The sequence below is a fragment of the Lolium perenne genome, chromosome 2 (genome assembly GCF_019359855.2).
Source record: "Lolium perenne isolate Kyuss_39 chromosome 2, Kyuss_2.0, whole genome shotgun sequence".
Taxonomy (NCBI): Eukaryota; Viridiplantae; Streptophyta; class Magnoliopsida; order Poales; family Poaceae; genus Lolium; species Lolium perenne.
Window position 1 is genome coordinate 40,452,620 of NC_067245.2, and position 19,075 is coordinate 40,471,694.

A 19,075-nucleotide genomic window follows, 5' to 3' on the forward strand; every position below is an offset into this window, starting at 1 on the left:
CAGTCCTAATCATTTTTCTCTAAACTGAAGTATTTGTGCTATTGTACTGAAATACTTTGATTTTGGAATACTGTGGTTTTAAAAAACACTGAAACAAAGTGAGTTTTAAATCTCGTTGAGTAAACCATCTGTTGCTTGCTGACGATAGTCTTATTTTCATCGGTGCAAATGTTAAAGTGTGGTTAGACTCAACGAAATTATGAGGATCGGGGAGTGTTTTGGTCGACGGGTGAATAGGGAAAAGAGTGCCATATTTTTTCACCCCAAATACTTCAGAGACTTCTATGCTGGGTATGAAAAATACCTTGGGCATTGTTGTGGAGGCTTTCAGTGAGTGATACCTTGGGTTTACTTGTGCGTAGAATCAAAAGTGGTACTTCCCATCATATTGGTGATAGATCGAGAAGTAAAATGCAAGGCTGGTCAGAGAAGTATCTAGCGTGTGATAAGAGAGAAGTTCTACTGAAATCATACATACAATCAATTCCAATTTTTAGCATGATGTATTTTCTTTTGACAAGGAAGGTGTGTAAAAGCCTAGTGATGTCTACGCACGCTTCTATTCCTGTAGATAGTGTTGGGCCTCCAAGAGCAGAGGTTTGTAGAACAGCAACAAGTTTTCCTTAAGTGAATCACCCAAGGTTTATCGAACTCAGGGAGGTAGAGGTCAAAGATATATCTCTCAAGCAACCCTGCAATTAAGATACAAGAAGTCTCTTGTGTCCCCAACACACCTAAAACACTTGTCAGATGTATAGGTGAACTAGTTCGGCGAAGAGATAGTGAAATACAAGTAATATGGATGATTATAAGTAGTAATTGCAATCTGAAATAAAAATGGCAGCAAGCAAACATGTAGCAGAACTTGTTGGAAACGGTGTTTCAATGCTTAGAAACAAGGCCTAGGGATCATACTTTCACTAGTGGACACTCTCAACAATGATCACATAATTGAATAAATAAATGTTACTCTCAAACACTCTCTTGTTGGATAACAAACACCATTCATTGTGTAGGGCTGCAAAAGCACACCTCAAGCCGGAGTAAACAAGCTCCACAACGTCATAAAGGAATCACACACGATGCGCACACTGTCACCATCACACCATGGAGAGTAACTCCGGAGTTCATATTAAAGTAACCTCTAGAGTGCATAATAGACAAGAGCAACATCTACATATTCAACTAGATTACAAAGCTCATGATCACATAAAGATCACACCATGGGAGAGAGAGATGAACCACATAGCTACCGGTAGAGCCCTCAGCCTCGGGGGAGAACTACTCCCTCCTCATCATGGGAGACAACAACGGCGATGAAGATGGCGATGGAGTCGATGGAGATGGCTCCGGGGGCACTTCCCCGTCCCAGCAGGGTGCCGAAACAGAGACTTCTGTCCCCCGAATTAGGGTTTTTGGTGGCGGCGGAGCTACGGAACTCTTCTGGAGAAATCGTCGATCGTCCTAGGGTTTTCGCAGCAGGAGCTTTATATAGGCGAAAGGGCGATTGAAAGGACACAGATGTCGCCTAGAGGGGGGGGGGGGGTGAATAGGCGATTTAAAACTTTTACGAGATGGGCTTAACAAATGCGGAATAAAACTAGCGTTTACTTTGTCAAGCCCAAAGCCTATATACTATGGTTCACCTATGTGCACCAACAACTTATGCTAAGCAATACAAGTAAGTATGTGATAGCAAGATATATATAACTTCAAGCACGATGGCTATCACAAGGTAAAGTGCATAAGTAAAGAGCTCGGGTATAGAGATAACCGAGGCACGCGGGAGACGACGATGTAGCCCGAAGTTCACACTCTTGCGAGTGCTACTCTCCGTTGGAGCGGTGTGGAGGACAAGTCACTCCAAATGCACGAGGGCCACCGTATTCTCCTCGAGAATTCCCACCAAGAGGGATGTCCTCGATCCACTATGTAACCTTAGGGAGGTTACCGAACCCGCACAAAGATTGGGGCTATCTCCACAACTTAATTGGAGGCTCCCAACAAATTGCCACAAAGGCATTGCCCTTGAAGAATCTCCACAACTTAATTGGAGTCCCCAAGAACACCACTAAGATGCCACAAAGGCCTTGCCCTTGAAGATTCTCCACAACTTAATTGGAGTCCCCAAGAACACCACAAAGATGCCACAAAGGCCTAGAATCCGTCTAGGGTTCCAAGAACCCAAGAGTAACAACTTTCTTGCTTTCACCTCCACGAATCACCGTGGAGAACTCAAACCGATGCACCAAATGCAATGGCAAGAACACCACAAAGATGCTCAAGTCCTTCTCTCTCAAATTCCAACAAAGCTACAAAAGCTATTGGGGGAATAAGAGAGGAAGAACAAAGGAATTCACAAAGAACACCAAGATCAAGATCTAGAGAGTTCCACTCACAAAGAGATGGATTTGATTGGTAGAAATGTAGATCTAGATCTCCTCTCTCTTTTCCCTCAAATGGGGGCAAGAATCATGGAGGGATTGAGAGATAGTGCAAGCTTCTCTAGTTCAACAATGGAGGAGAGAGAGAGTAAGAGAAGCCCAAGCCCAAGGAGGAAGAAGGGGGTATAAATACCCCTCTCCAAAATCCAGCCGTTGGAGCTTCCGGGGGGCCGGATAATCCAGCCTAAGTTAGGGCCGGATAATCCCCTCCCCCCGGAAAATCCGGCCTCAGGGACAAAACCTGGCAAAAATCCGGCCAAAAGTCCGGCCCCTATACAGAGCTGCTTTTCTTCAAGTCCTTAGCCGATTTCGAGGGGGCCGGATATTTTGGAAATATCCGGCCCGGAATATCCGGCCCTGGGACAAATCCGGGCAAATGTCCGGCCAATAATCCGGCCCCTGTCCAGGGAAGTACTGATCCGAATGGACTTGAGTCCTTAGCCAAAAACAAGGGCCGGATATTTGGCAAATATCCGGCCCGGAAAATCCGGCCTAGCAAACTTGTAAAATCAATATCTCAAGATTGGTAGCTCCGAATGGAGTGAAACCAATTTTGTTGGAAAGAGAACGACCAAGAGCTACCCAACACCTCAATATGATTTTTAGAGGTGCAACACCTCAATATGAGAAATCGAGAAAAACACCAAACTCGAAAACGCAACAAGAGATCTATGCAAAATCCGTTTTCGATGAACTAGAGCTTGTCATGGGAATAAGCACAAGCTCTAAAACATCACATGGATGAGATCCAAATAACAACCAAGATAGATGATGCAAGGATGCAAAGGTTTGAGCTCTCTCCGAACGATACGATCGAGTTACTCACTCGAGAGCCCTCTTGATAGTACGACAACTAAACTATAAACCGGTCTCCAACTACACCATGAGACCGGTGAGAAAGAAACCCTATCAAGATCAAACCTTAACCTTGCGCATTCCACTTGAGCTTGATGACGACGGTCTTGACCTCAACAAGATGGAACGCCTTTCTTGCTTGTGCTTGCTTGGCGAAGTCTTGTGGATTGCTCCCCCATAATCCACCATGGGAGAGCTACTTCTTCGGCGCATCTTCACATAACCATGACCACCATGTGGATTGCTCCCCCATAATCCACCATGGGAGAGCTTCTTCTTCGGCGCATCTTCACATATCCATGATCACCATATGGATGGCAAGACTCAAGCAAAGGATCTCTTCGAGATGGCTCATCTTGAACTTGCACTTCATTTCTTCATTCTTCATCATGTTGATGTCTTGAAGTAACTTGAGGGCTCACTTCATCTTCATCTTCAAGACATACTTGACACTTGATATCCTTCATCAATGTCTTCTTATTGCAACCTTGAAGCCAACAAATGGTTCAAGAATTGCCTATGGATAACTCCTACAAATATAACTCAATGCAAACATTAGTCCATAGAGATTGTCATTAATTACCAAAACCACACATGGGGGCTCCATGCACTTTCAATGTCCCCCATTTTGGTAATTGATGACAATCTCTTTGAGAGGGTTTATATAAGGAATTTAAGTAACAAATAAGTTAAATATATAGAGCAAACTCCCCCATAATATATGCATGTGTGAATGATCTTGACTTTCATTGCATATATTGGCATTCAAAGCCTAGTGGAGTTTCCTCTAAATATTCAACTATGCAAAGCAACAAGATGCAATGCAATAAAGGCACATGCTTAAGCACAAAGCAAAGACATAACCAAATTCCCTTAAACCCTCCAAACTTCTCCCCCATTGGCACCAATTGCCGAAATGGGTGAAAAATTTAGAAGGCCAATATAGTGAGAGTTCCTCCATAGCGTGTGCATTTCTCATAATTTGAGTGGAATCAAATGCACATATCCAATGACGAATATTCGGAAGGAATCACACTATAGATAGGATCAAAGATTGCAAAAAGATAACAAAGTCAAGAAGCTTCAACAAATGAAGCAAGCAACCAAATGAACCACAAGGAAGATACCAAAAGAAAGATAGATATTATGATAAGATCAAGAAGATTGCTCTAAATAATATGAGTAAGCTCCCCAAGGTTTGTGCACAAAACTAGACAATTTGCATTGGAGTATAAAGTGCACAAACATGGAATCATCACTCCCATAATATCATTCAAAAACAAAAGATACCAAGTGAATTAAACTCTAATGATCACCACAAGATAGTGTTCTAAAACAAATGAGGAAGCTCCCCAAGGTACATGCATAAAATAAAATGTTGCATTTGAATACAATATGCATAACATGGAATCCTCACTCCCTCATTTAAAACACAAACATTTGTAATATATCATAGATAGAAAAGTAAGCTAAACACTTGCAACAAACAAATAGTTGAGCAACAAGTAAGAGGCACCATAATAAAAAGGCTCAACCAAGAGGATATGTGAAAGGCAAGATAAAGCATATTATAAGACTATTACAAGGATGAGCAAAAAGCATCATCATAGTCTTCAATGAATTATATTGCTTAGCATGACCAATCAAACACGCAATAAATAAATAAGATATGAAAAGGAGATGTATCATCTCTTATGTGTATAAGTTTCTCTAAGTGGGCAATATCACAAAGATATTTATCCACAAAGAAACAGGCACACATAAAATAGATACGCAAGAAAAATAGTATGATATCCAAGGCGAAGTCATGCAATATACCAATAAGAATTTTTGCTTAATAGCATGGCCAAAGGCTCAATTTTATCTTATTGTACATTCATGAACTTCAACCACAAACAACTAAAATACATCACAAATATCAACAAGGGATAGAAGATAGTTGGGATGCATTTGAGAAAGGCAACAAGTATCACAAACGGGGATACCAAAAGAAGTAACTAAATTTGCACTTTCATCTATATTGCACATGTGAGAGCCTTGAGGAATTGATATGCAACAAAATTGCTAGATAGGCATAGTTGGGATGGATGAATCATGAGCATGATTTAAAATACTTCCCAACAAATGCACTCATCTCAAATTACTCACATTCACAATAAAGAGGTTTCATTAAGACTTTTGCAAGAAGCACAACATTTTCAAATCAAGAGATTCATGCCAAAAAGCAACCATAAGGTTGGATACAAGAAAAGTATGCATGAGAAGATACTTGTTACCAAGATAGCATTGGTGTGGATGTAGTAGATATGTGTTTGTTGACCATCCTAGCTTGCCTCAAGTTACCATTGAGTCACCACTTCTTTCCAAGAGTGAGACAAGCATTCAATGCATATCCATGTACCTAACACAAATGTAAGTACAAAATGGTCCCCAAACTAATTGGGTCCGAAGTAGTTAGACACACTACAACATAAAGGACAAACTCCACAATTCTATGTGCATATAGATATGAAATTGAATTTCATGCACATCTTAGCCAAATTAGGATTTGATGGAGTTTACCCTATATATTGGATCAAAGAAAGTGACACATGCCATAAGATATACATATATTAAATATGCATGCACAATACTTTCAAGAACCAAAGGAAGATACAATTTGGAAAAAACACCAAATAAACCAAGAGACAATGGTTGTCCAAATTATATTCAAAGAATCAAATCAACACAAGATTGACTCCAAAGACTTATCTCATTATAAGAAGCTAATTAAACCTAAACACAAAGGAATGAGATAACCAACTCCCAAGAGAGCAAGGTTCCAACAAATAAACCAAACCCTCGACACTTTTTATGATGGCACAATGTACCAAAAAGAAAATTTATGTCTCCCAAAACCAAATTTTTGATAATGATCAAGAGAAGTTTAAGCATTATAACAAATATAGGAGAGCTCCCCAAGATTAGTGCATTATCTAGGATTTAGAATATGGATACAAAATGCACAAAACTAGGATCATCACGCTACCTATATCTACTAAAAATGCTAAGAAAGTTTGAATAGACAAATTAGATCCATGAGATGCAAGGAAGACACATGGGAGTCAAAGAACAACAAATTCATGGCAATAAATAAGGCAATTTTAAACACAAGAGCCAATGTAGATATGATCAATAAATATCTACCTCATAATTGATTACCAATTGTCCTAAGACAAGAGGTATTAGGAAATATTTCCCGGTGGTAGTTTGTAAGTATAAATAATATCATATTTACAACGAACAAAGCATATGGTAAAAGATAAGAGTTAACCATCATTCAAAGATAGTTTCTTGATAGCTTCATTTAGTCATACCAACATGCAAGGCAATTAATAGTATTCATACCAACATGCAAAGCAATTAATAGTATTCATACCAACATGCAAAGCAATTAATAGTATGACTTGAAGCACATGGTTTTCCAAAAATTGTATTGAGGGACATGTTGTGAAAAACCATGCCAAGAAAACTTTCACAAATAAGATCCACAAAGATATTAGCAATGAAGCCATTTAAGCAAATTGGAGCTTGTTTGAGCAAACATGCCACATAGGAGAGAGATAATTTACGGTATCAATTCTAAGTGACACAACCTCAAATGTTCACATTTTCTAGGCTTGTAATATGCACAAAGCTTATTACTCCCCCATAATGTGATAAGGAATTTATTTTTACAAGAGGCAAATAAGATCCAAGTAGAGATATTAATGGACATTAGAATTTGAATTTCTCATGAATATGACATACCACATAGAGACTAGATAATCTTGCAATATCAATTCTAAGTGATATTCCTCATGTACACACATTGTTAGGATCATGAAATTCCCAAAGGAATATCACTTCCCCAAAATGGGATAGTCCATTAATTGCTCATAAGAGCCATATAAGATACAACAAGATGCAAAGAGGCTCCAACACAAACACAAATACATGGTGTGCAACCCAACATGCATAGACTTGATTTCTCAAGAAAAGCAAGTAGGAAGCACAACATATACAAACACATGTTAGGAACAAAACTAACACATGCAAAGGGGTGAGTAACTTTCAATATAAATGAGTTGAGAACATGTTACCGCAAGGAGGAACATTGGATATATGATAGTAGCAAGATAATCAAAAGACTTGGCTTGATATAATATAAATGATGAAGATCCCTTAATTCTTCATGATGTAGCCAAGTCTCCAATGCCCTCCAACAAGCACCTATTGATCAAGTTGTGGATTGTTGGTCCCCAACTAAGTTGGGTCCTAAGAGGTTAGTCACAATAGGCTTGGCAACCCAAATGGTTCTTTTCTTGACACCACTTTGAGCACCAACATATTTGGCAAACAAATTGCCACCCTCATCCTTACGAAGAGAATAAACATCATGGTGATAGAGTTGGATGAGGTACCAATAGTGCAAAAGGAGGAGATGTGGCCCTTCTCACGGCATATGTAGCAAGTTCTTTTCTTCTCCTTCTTCTCACTAGATTTCTCCACAATGAGAGCATTGGCTTGATTCTTCTTGGGAAATGGCATTTCTTCAACTTGAGGTTGAATATGAGTTTGAGCTTGAGGCCGCTTCCCTTTTTGCTTCTTCTTCAAAGGGCAAGATCTAACATGATGCCCTTCAATTTTGCACTTGAAGCAAACAATCTTGGCTGGGTCTTTGACTTGTACTTGGCCCTTCTTCTTATTGTTGTTCTTGGACTTGTTCTTGTTGTGGGAGTTGAATCCAAGTCCACTCTTGTCATTGGGGGATTGTTGCACACTCAACATCTTGTCAAGTTTGCATTTCCCTTCATGACTCTTTACCAAGTTGTTCTTCAAAGAAGAGACTTGGGCCTTGAGCTCTTTGATTTCCTCTACATGGTTAGTAACAACACAAGTACTAGAGGAAGTAGAACCTTCATTGTTAGAGCAACAAGGCAAGGAAGATAATTCATCACAAGATTTAGCAATATTATGAGTGGATGAATTACTAGGACTAGCACATGGCAATATAACATTTTGAGTAGTGGTGCTAGTACCCACATGAGGCTCATAAGGTGTTGCCTTAGATATTATAGCCTCATGAGCTAACTTTAGCCTATCATGAGAGGCTAGAAGATCCTCATAGGAGCTAGAAAGCTTTCCATGATTTTCTTCCAATTTCCCATAATTGCTAGTTAGCAATTTAAGTTGAGCCCTTAGCTCAACATTCTCCTTCAAGATAGATGCTTCACAAGAAGTAGAGTTAGTAGCACAAGCATCATTATTAATAGAAATGGGAGAAGGCAAGTTGTCATGCTCTTTTAGATAAGAAGCTTTAAGTTGCTCATGCGACTCGGTGAGTTTGGTGAGCGCACTCTCAATAACCCTTGAGCCCTTTTTGAGTTGCTCAAAATCCTCAAGGAGTTTAGCATTAACAAACACAAGCTTATCATTTTTTAGCTTTAGTTCATTTGCCACCTCAAGAGCTCTATCATGGTTTTCCTTTTCTCTAGACAATTCTAGAGCAAAGGTTTCCTCAAGAGCTTCCTTGGTGGTTTGTTCTTCTTCAAGTTCATCCTTTAGAGATGCCACATCATTGGCATACTCTCGTTCAAGAGCACCCATTTTATCAATGGTGTTCTCATGCATCCAAATAAGTTTTTGGCTCTCAATAGCGGTAGTCAAGATTTCAAAGAAGTGAGTGCTAGCAATTTTATCTTTGCAAATAACCTTGAATACGCTCTTACCCTTATCGCGTAGAGAGACAACCCAATCCTCTTCTTCATATTCATCCTCATCCTTATCACCACGAGACATATTAGGTTCCATGGTAGGAGGTACCGTGGAACCCTTGCCCATAAGGCATATATGAGGACCGTGAGATAAATATGAGGAGTTACTTGAGGCTCCTTTCAAGATCTTGTCTTGACCAATAGAATCTTTGGTTTCCTCTACATTGTTAGACACACAACAACTAGAGGAAATAGAAGCATTTTTATCATGGCCACAAGACAATGCAAGCATATCGTCATTAGATTTATTCAAGCAACTTACACATGATATGCAAGGACTATCAACACAAGCATGTAAATCATTTCTAGTGCTAGATGTGTTTGAGTCCGTAGATGAAGCATTGCAATGAGATAGAGATGAAGAATCATCAATAGTAAGCTCAATATCAACATTGCAATTTTCATCACCACTCACCATATCATTACCTTGTGTCTTGACACACTTTGGTGAAGTGGATGAAGATGAGAACTCATCACGGCCGGAAGTGGAAGCAATACAATCATCCTCAATAATATTGGACACATCATATTTATATTGAAGCTTTGTCCATAATTCATGAGAGCTCCCAAAAGGCATGATTGACGAAGTAACTACATTGCTCATAACAATGGAAAACACATGAGAAGCAAGAGCATCGAGGCAAGAGTTTTTCTCCTCCTCAAGAGATAAATTTTGAGCATCCTTAGGAGAAGAAAAACCCATGCCATGATATCGCTCCATGTCCGGGGACATCCCTCGTAAGATTTTAAGCACATAAATTTTCCATAGATTATAATTTGTGCCATCAAATATAAACAAGTTATTGTGCGCTAATCCCCTAACCGACATCTTTACTCTCAAGGCGGTGAAGCCTAAGAATGAGAGACCTTGCTCTGATACCAATTGAAAGGACACAGATGTCGCCTAGAGGGGGGGGGGGGGTGAATAGGCGATTTAAAACTTTTACGAGATGGGCTTAACAAATGCGGAATAAAACTAGCGTTTACTTTGTCAAGCCCAAAGCCTATATACTATGGTTCACCTATGTGCACCAACAACTTATGCTAAGCAATACAAGTAAGTATGTGATAGCAAGATATATATAACTTCCAGCACGATGGCTATCACAAGGTAAAGTGCATAAGTAAAGAGCTCGGGTATAGAGATAACCGAGGCACGCGGGAGATGACGATGTAGCCCGAAGTTCACACTCTTGCGAGTGCTACTCTCCGTTGGAGCGGTGTGGAGGACAAGTCACTCCAAATGCACGAGGGCCACCGTATTCTCCTCGAGAATTCCCACCAAGAGGGATGTCCTCGATCCACTATGTAACCTTAGGGAGGTTACCGAACCCGCACAAAGATTGGGGCTATCTCCACAACTTAATTGGAGGCTCCCAACAAATTGCCACAAAGGCCTTGCCCTTGAAGAATCTCCACAACTTAATTGGAGTCCCCAAGAACACCACTAAGATGCCACAAAGGCCTTGCCCTTGAAGATTCTCCACAACTTAATTGGAGTCCCCAAGAACACCACAAAGATGCCACAAAGGCCTAGAATCCGTCTAGGGTTCCAAGAACCCAAGAGTAACAACTTTCTTGCTTTCACCTCCACGAATCACCGTGGAGAACTCAAACCGATGCACCAAATGCAATGGCAAGAACACCACAAAGATGCTCAAGTCCTTCTCTCTCAAATTCCAACAAAGCTACAAAAGCTATTGGGGGAATAAGAGAGGAAGAACAAAGGAATTCACAAAGAACACCAAGATCAAGATCTAGAGAGTTCCACTCACAAAGAGATGGATTTGATTGGTAGAAATGTAGATCTAGATCTCCTCTCTCTTTTCCCTCAAATGGGGGCAAGAATCATGGAGGGATTGAGAGATAGTGCAAGCTTCTCTAGTTCAACAATGGAGGAGAGAGAGAGAGAGTAAGAGAAGCCCAAGCCCAAGGAGGAAGAAGGGGGTATAAATACCCCTCTCCAAAATCCAGCCGTTGGAGCTTCCGGGGGGCCGGATAATCCGGCCTAAGTTAGGGCCGGATAATCCGTCCCCCCGGAAAATCCGGCCTCAGGGACAAAACCTGGCAAAAATCCGGCCAAAAGTCCGGCCCCTATACAGAGCTGCTTTTCTTCAAGTCCTTAGCCGATTTCGAGGGGGCCGGATATTTTGGAAATATCTGGCCCGGAATATCCGGCCCTGGGACAAATCCGGGAAAATGTCCGGCCAATAATCCGGCCCCTGTCCAGGGAAGTACTGAGCCGAATGGACTTGAGTCCTTAGCCAAAAAACAAGGGCCGGATATTTGGCAAATATCTGGCCCGGAAAATCCGGCCTAGCAAACTTGTAAAATCAATATCTCAAGATTGGTAGCTCCGAATGGAGTGAAACCAATTTTGTTGGAAAGAGAACGACCAAGAGCTACCCAACACCTCAATATGATTTTTAGAGGTGCAACACCTCAATATGAGAAACCGAGAAAAACACCAAACTCGAAAACGCAACAAGAGATCTATGCAAAATCCGTTTTCGATGAACTAGAGCTTGTCATGGGAATAAGCACAAGCTCTAAAACATCACATGGATAAGATCCAAATAACAACCAAGAAAGATGATGCAAGGATGCAAAGGTTTGAGCTCTCTCCGAACAATACGATTGAGTTACTCACTCGAGAGCCCTCTTGATAGTACGGCAACTAAACTATAAACCAGTCTCCAACTACACTATGAGACCAGTGAGAAAGAAACCCTATCAAGATCAAACCTTAACCTTGCGCATTCCACTTGAGCTTGATGACGACGGTCTTGACCTCAACAAGATGGAACGCCTTTCTTGCTTGTGCTTGCTTGGCGAAGTCTTGTGGATTGCTCCCCCATAATCCACCATGGGAGAGCTACTTCTTCGGCGCATCTTCACATAACCATGACCACCATGTGGATTGCTCCCCCATAATCCACCATGGGAGAGCTTCTTCTTCGGCGCATCTTCACATATCCATGATCACCATATGGATGGCAAGACTCAAGCAAAGGATCTCTTCGAGATGGCTCATCTTGAACTTGCACTTCATTTCTTCATTCTTCATCATGTTGATGTCTTGAAGTAACTTGAGGGCTCACTTCATCTTCATCTTCAAGACATACTTGACACTTGACATCCTTCATCAATGTCTTCTTATTGCAACCTTGAATCCAACAAATGGTTCAAGAATTTCCTATGGACAACTCCTACAAATATAACTCAATGCAAACATTAGTCCATAGGGATTGTCATTAATTACCAAAACCACACATGGGGGCTCCATGCACTTTCAGCGACGCGAGGGGGTGCCCGAGGGGCCCACCCCATAGGGCGGCACCACCCCCCTCCTGGCCGCGCCAGCTGATGGGGAGGAGGCCTTGGGCCTCCTCTGGCCTAGCCCTTGGCTCCGTGGGTCTTCTGGCGAAATAGAATTTCTATGATTTTTCTGGATTTTTCCGAGCACTTTGGTTTTGGGCCTTTTCTGCAATAAATAGACATAATAAATAGAAACTGGCACTGTGGCATCTCATTAATAGGTTAGTCCAATAAATGTCATAATATGATACTCCCTCCGACCCAGGGATTAAGGCGTTAATTTTTTTTCAATTTATCCCAAGGATTAAGGCGTGGGTTGCTGGCTAACGAAACCTTTCCGGTTTTGCCCCCTCGTCTGGCTCCCTCTCGTGGTCGAGACGTCCTCGTCTTCCTCAAAACGCGGCCGAATAACTCCATCGCGCGATCCTTTTTCCTTCGACTTCTGCGCCGAATAACTCCGGCCGATCTCCAATCTTGCTGCTGTACATCATGGCGGGGAAGATAAAACCGACCTCCTGCACTCCTTCACTTCGTCCTCCCCCTCTCTCTTTTCGTTTCTTCGTGCGTCCGCCATGGTGATGATGTTCGGCGGGAGGATTAGGGCTGGCGGCTGGCGGCTGCTTGGAAGCTGTTCCATGGCGCTGGCAGCTGTTTGGATCCTTTTCCATGCCGCTTGTGCGATGAACAACGGCGGAAGCTCGTCTGATGGTGCCGGCATGGGCAGCAGCCTCCCAGCTCGATTCACCTGCATGTCCATATTTCCTGCCTGTTCATCGTCGCTACTGTCATCTGCTCAAAAAACAAAACCCGGTAAGAATCAATGAACTTCAAAGAAAATAATGAGAAGAACCAAAGAACGGAATCGACCAAGAAAATTAACCTCCATCGCTTTCCACCTCAAAGAAAAAATCGCCAGCAAGTTCCCGAGCTTCCCCATCGAAATCTTCCAGTTCATCCTAGTTGATTGGTTCATTCAAATCAAGATGTGCCATGACGATGAACACAGGGAGAAGAAGAGGAAGAACCAGAGGTAGAAGATGACGAACTGGGCGTCCATGGCGCGAAGCTCTTATAGGAGCTCGAATTTTCGGAATTGAAACAATCTCTGCCCCATCTTAGCCTCTCAACTTCATCTTCACCGTCTGATTTCAGAGTGATCCGTGGCAATGGATTCTTCCCCAATCCTTGATGACCCTTTTCCCCTCCGATTGGGCACAATCGGTTACCCTGGATCGTCCACTCCATTGAGGGCGCGTGCGCGGGGAGAAGCACGAGGGAGGAGACAGAGAGCGATGGCGGCGTCGGTTGCGAGAAACGAGGAGTTGAGAGATCGTGCGGGATACTACACCGCGTGCATGCAGGGGCAAGTTTGGAAACCTTCCGATTTTTACTCTCCACCGATCCTTTCCTTGATTATTGCGCTGAGATTTTTACGCCCTAATCCCTGGGTCGGAGGGAGTATAAAGTGCATATAAAACATGTAGCTATTGGCATAAAACTAGCATGGAACATAATAAATTATAGATACGTTGGAGACGTATCACCTAGCTTCGGTGATGCCCAATTATCGGAGTAGTTTGTTGGATATAAAGTCCATCCATTGGGTTTCCTAGAAAAACTAGGCTACATCAATAAAGATAAAGAGCAGAATGGGTTTTCGAGACCAACATTTATTCAACTTGGCGCTGCTTTGGAAGCATGGTTGGGGAGTTTCATGAGAAATACAAGCTTATTATGTGCTAGGATTTTGAAAGGACGTTATTTCCCCAATTGTGACTACTTGAAACTTGGAATCTACTATTCCTCATTCTGCATCCGCGATTTGGCGTGCGATCGTGGAAGGTAGTCTTTGCAAACGAGTTTGATAAGAAAAAGGGTGTGAAAGGCAGATCATCATTTACAATATGGACTAACAAATGGATTCTTGAGTCATTTTCTATGTCCCCTATTATGAAACCTGTTGACCCTGAGCTAGTAAAGCTGAGTGAATTGGTAACGGATAGTCAGCTTATTTACGGATACAGATAACTGGATTTGATTAGGCCGGTGTTCGTGGCACCAGATGTAGAGGCTATTCTCAATATACCTTTAATGGTGGTGGTGAGAATTTTTATGCGTGGAACCATGAAAGATTGGATGTATATACTCTGTTAAATCAACGTACCATGCTCTAGCCAGGGAACAGAAAAAGTGTGCCACTCTAGGCGAAAGGATGGTGATTGGAACCTCAAAGACAAAACAACAGATGTGGACATCGCTATGGAAGTTAAAAGTTGTGCCAAAAATTCGAGTGCGGGTGCTTTGTGGGATTTTACTAGATGAATGCAATTTTAAATATCAGCATATCAAGGACTCAAGCAGATGCAATGTCTGCTTGGCACTAGATGAGAACCTATTGCATGCCTTAATTACATGTTCTCATGCAAAAGGATTTGGGGATGAAGCTGCGACATGGCTAGACATCCATCTAACTCGACCACATCCATACACTTGGGCAAAATACACCCTTTGTGACCTATTGTTTTCGGCTCAAGGGCTAGCAAAAATTATCACGGTTATGTGATCGATATGGAACCTACAAAATAGATGGAAACATGATGAACAGGCTATTGATCTAGTGTTTTCTGTGAAAACGAAAAGGGAGGCTCTAGCTCTCTTGAAATTCCCTTGAGGGCTGGTCTTGCCAGGTCATGGATGGCGACACGTCATGAAGTTTTTACATGGTTAAGTCAATGCCATGGATGACGACGGTGGTGTGTGTGGTGTCACAAGATCTTCCCGTCATTTTATAGGACCTTAGAGCAAGCCGGTGCATTTGATCATGAATCCGATGATAGAAGGGTGCATGTCCTTATGTGAAGGTGTTCTCTCCACTAAGGTCAGAGGCCTCAGACATGTGATCACGGAAACAAATTGCCTAGACGTAGTAACCCTCTGGAACAACCACTGCAATTCTCTTTCAATTGTGGCTCCTATTATGCTAGAAGTTGGAGAGCTAGATAGCACATTTTTTGCTTTTACTATTAATATGTATTGATGACATTCAACTACCCGGATAACCTGTGTGCAAAAGTGCAAGCACATTATATAGCGATTCCAAACAAAGCAATCCTCACGAGTCGAGAACGCTGGATGCCAATGAATGGGTGGTAGGGCTCTTCGTGGTGGTTGAAAGAACATGGAGCCCGCATGTGTGGTTTTGGTAATTGTTGATAATCCCTATGGATTAATAGTTACATTGAGTTTCTCTTATAGGTTTTGTCCAGAAGTAATTCTTGAACTATATGTTGTTTCAAGGTTGCAAGAAGAAGCAAATAAAGAAGACCAAGTGCAAAGTATGTCTTGAAGAAGAAGGAGCGATTTCTCATGTACATCTTCAAGACAACAATAGTATGAAGAATGAACACGGTGGAGTGCAACGAAGAAGAAGAGGTTTGAAGAAAGGAGGCATGGAAGTTTCAGCAGGCTGGATGATCCGGCCCCCTGTGTCCTGGCGTATGCAGAAGAAAAGGGGGCCGGATGGTATCTTCATCCCCCCTCCCCCGAGTTTTCTTTTCGTCCGAGGCGCAACAGAAGGTTCACCACTTTCGAAGTTAGTGCGGGAAGAGGGAATCTTCCTCCACCCCTTGGAAGGACATTTCATCCAGGTGGCTCGGATCATCCGACCCAACTTAGGTCGGATCACCCCCCAGGCTGGAACTACTCCAAAAGGAGGAGCCTTCTTCCTCCTCAAAGGTAAATCTGACCAGCATTAAGAACATGAACATATGCCAAGGAAGTAACTTTCCCATGATGGTTTATGGGGGAGCAATCCACAAGACTTCATCAAGCAAGCACATCCAAGAAAGATGTTCCATCTTGAAACGGTCAAGATCATCATCATCAAGATCAATTGGAATGCGCAAGGTCAAGGTTTGTTCTTGATAGGTTTTCTCTCTTACTGGTCTCTTGTTGTTGGGAGACCGGGTGTGTAGGATAGTTGGCAATTATATCAAGAGGGCTCTCGAATGAGTAACTTGGTCATATTGCTCGGAGAGAGCTCAAACCCTTGCATGCTTTGCACCATGTTTATTCGTCGTTCTTGGTTCTTATCCATGTGATGTTTTAGAGCTTGTGCTCATTCTCATGACAAGCTCTACCTCATCGAAAACGGATTCCGTATGGAAAACTTGTTGCATTTTCGACTTTCAAGGTTTTATCGGTATGCCTTTTTAGATAAACCTCTCCTCATTTGTTTTTGTGTTGTGTTTTTGAACTATGATGGTTCCCTGCATGATTTTGTAGAGCTTTTTGCAAGATTCAAAACGAGCCCAAGATCATTAGGATCGCAGTCCGGATGCTCAAGTTATGGTCGTTTCCGTTTCGTCGCTATGCCAACCTTCTGGTGGGTGGTGGATGTAAATTCCATCCGCCCCCGGGATGGTAATTTTGTCTGTCCCGGATCAGAAGGTTGGTAAAATGCGCGAAAAGGCCCGTTTTAATGGTAGGGCATACCATCCGTCCCCAGTACCCCCGGACCATCCGCCCCCCCCCACGAAAACCACAACGGTAAGTTTTCGGGGGGGGGGGGGGGTGGGGGCTATTTAAGGGGTCCTTCTTTCCCGATGGTTCCCTACCCCTTTGACAAGTTCTTGAGCACATTTTTTACCTGCATTGTTGACCCTCAATCTTGAGCTTCGTTTCTCCTCAATCCCTCCATGATTCTTGCATATTTTTAGGTAAAAGAGAGAGGAGATCTAGATCTACAATCCTACCAATCAAATTTCACTTCTAGTGAGGGAATATTTCTAGATCTAGATCTTGAAGTCCTTTGTGGATTTCCTCCCTTGCTCTATTCCATTGTTGTTCATCTTGAGAGGTTGAAATCTTTTCTCCCACGTTCAAATCTTGTTGCCTCTTTTTGGGAAAATAAAGAGGAGACGTAGATCTACTACTGTACCAATCATATTCCTCTCTTTGTGAGGGAATACCCGGATCAAGTTCTTGGAGATTTATTTGGTGTCCATCCATCTTGTTGTTCTTTCTCCCTTATTACCCCAATATCTTGTGTAGCTTTGTTGAAATTTGGGAGTGAAGGACTTGGGCATCTTAGTGGTGTTCTTGCCATTGCATTAGGTACATTGGTTTTCTTTCTCTACGGAGATTCGTTCCTATGAGAGTTTAAATTTTGGAACCCTAGACGGCTTGTACGCCTTTGTGGCGTTGTTGTCTTATTGTTTTGGTAGCCTTTGTGGCGTGGTAACCTTTGTGCCATTGTTGCCTTTGTGGCATTGTTGCCTAGTGGCATTGTAGCCTTTGTGGCCTTTTAACCTTTTGTGGCCTTGTAGCCTTTTGTCGCGTTGCAGCCTTTGCGGACATGTAGCCATGTGTGAAGGTGTTATTGGGATCCTCTAATTGTTGTGGAGTTTGCCTCAAGCTTGTTACTTGGCTTATTTCCCCAAGCTTGTACGGGTTTCGTGACCACCCTCAAGGGTCTCTTAGTGGATCGAGGTTTTCCCTTTCGATGGGAAGGCTTGAGGAGAATACGGTGGTCTTTGTGGCATTTGGAGTGCCTTGTGCCTCCACACCGCCCCAACGGAGAGTAGCATCCGCAAGGGTGTGAACTTTGGAATACATCGTCGTCTCCGCGTGCCTCAGTTACTACTCAACCCGAGCTCTTTTACTTGTGCACTTTACTTCGTGATAGCCTCAATGCTTGATGTTATATATATATTGCTATCACCTTGTTGCTTATCTTGCTTAGTATAGGTTGTTGGTGCACATAGGAAAACCCTAGTTTATAGGCTTTGTGCTTGACAAGTAAAACATAGTTTTATTCCACACTAGTTCAAACCCCCTAGATAAAAGTTTTGAAACCGCCTATTCACCCCCCCTCTAGGCGACATCCTCGGTCTTTCAGTGGTTGCTTCACAAACCACCGCCACGGAGTGGAGCTCTCAGTCGTGCCTAGTCCTCTTCTCTACACATTCTAGCTAGGTGGGCGCGACAAGGCTACAGATTTTGCTTTAGTGAGGTGAATTACAAGAAGGCACCAGACTCGATCCGGAGTGATGATCTAGCTATTGTTACATCACAGTGTTGATGGAGCGCTGATAAGCAAGTGCACCAGGACGATGAAATAAGAGAGTGATGGCTTGTGGCTAGGTCCATATAATTCTTTCTGCGGGGTGAGCCTATCAGATCAAACTGACGGAGCTCCACGGGGTAAGGTGCTGAGGCATACATCTTGACCGGGAAGACAGTTGACCTATCTTCTCCCATAGACATGATTCGAACAGAGGGTAACAACGAGTAGAAGCAGGAAGACAAGTGCCACAATCTGCTTCTAAAATCTTTTCCAAGATCCATTGATACGTCTCAAACGTATCTATAATTTCTTATGTTCCATGCTTGTTTTATGACAATACTCACATGTTTTATATACACTTTATATCATTTTGATGCATTTTCTGGCACTAACCTATTAACAAGATGCCGAAGCGCCAGTTCCTGTTTTCTGCTGTTTTTGGTTTTAGAAATCCTACACAGGAAATATTCTCGGAATTGGACGAAACAAAAGCCCACTGTCTTATTTTCCACGGAGCCTTCCAGAAGTCCGAAGAGGAGACGAAGAGGGGCGACGAGGCGGCCACACCCTAGGGGGGCGCGGCCCCACCCCTGGCC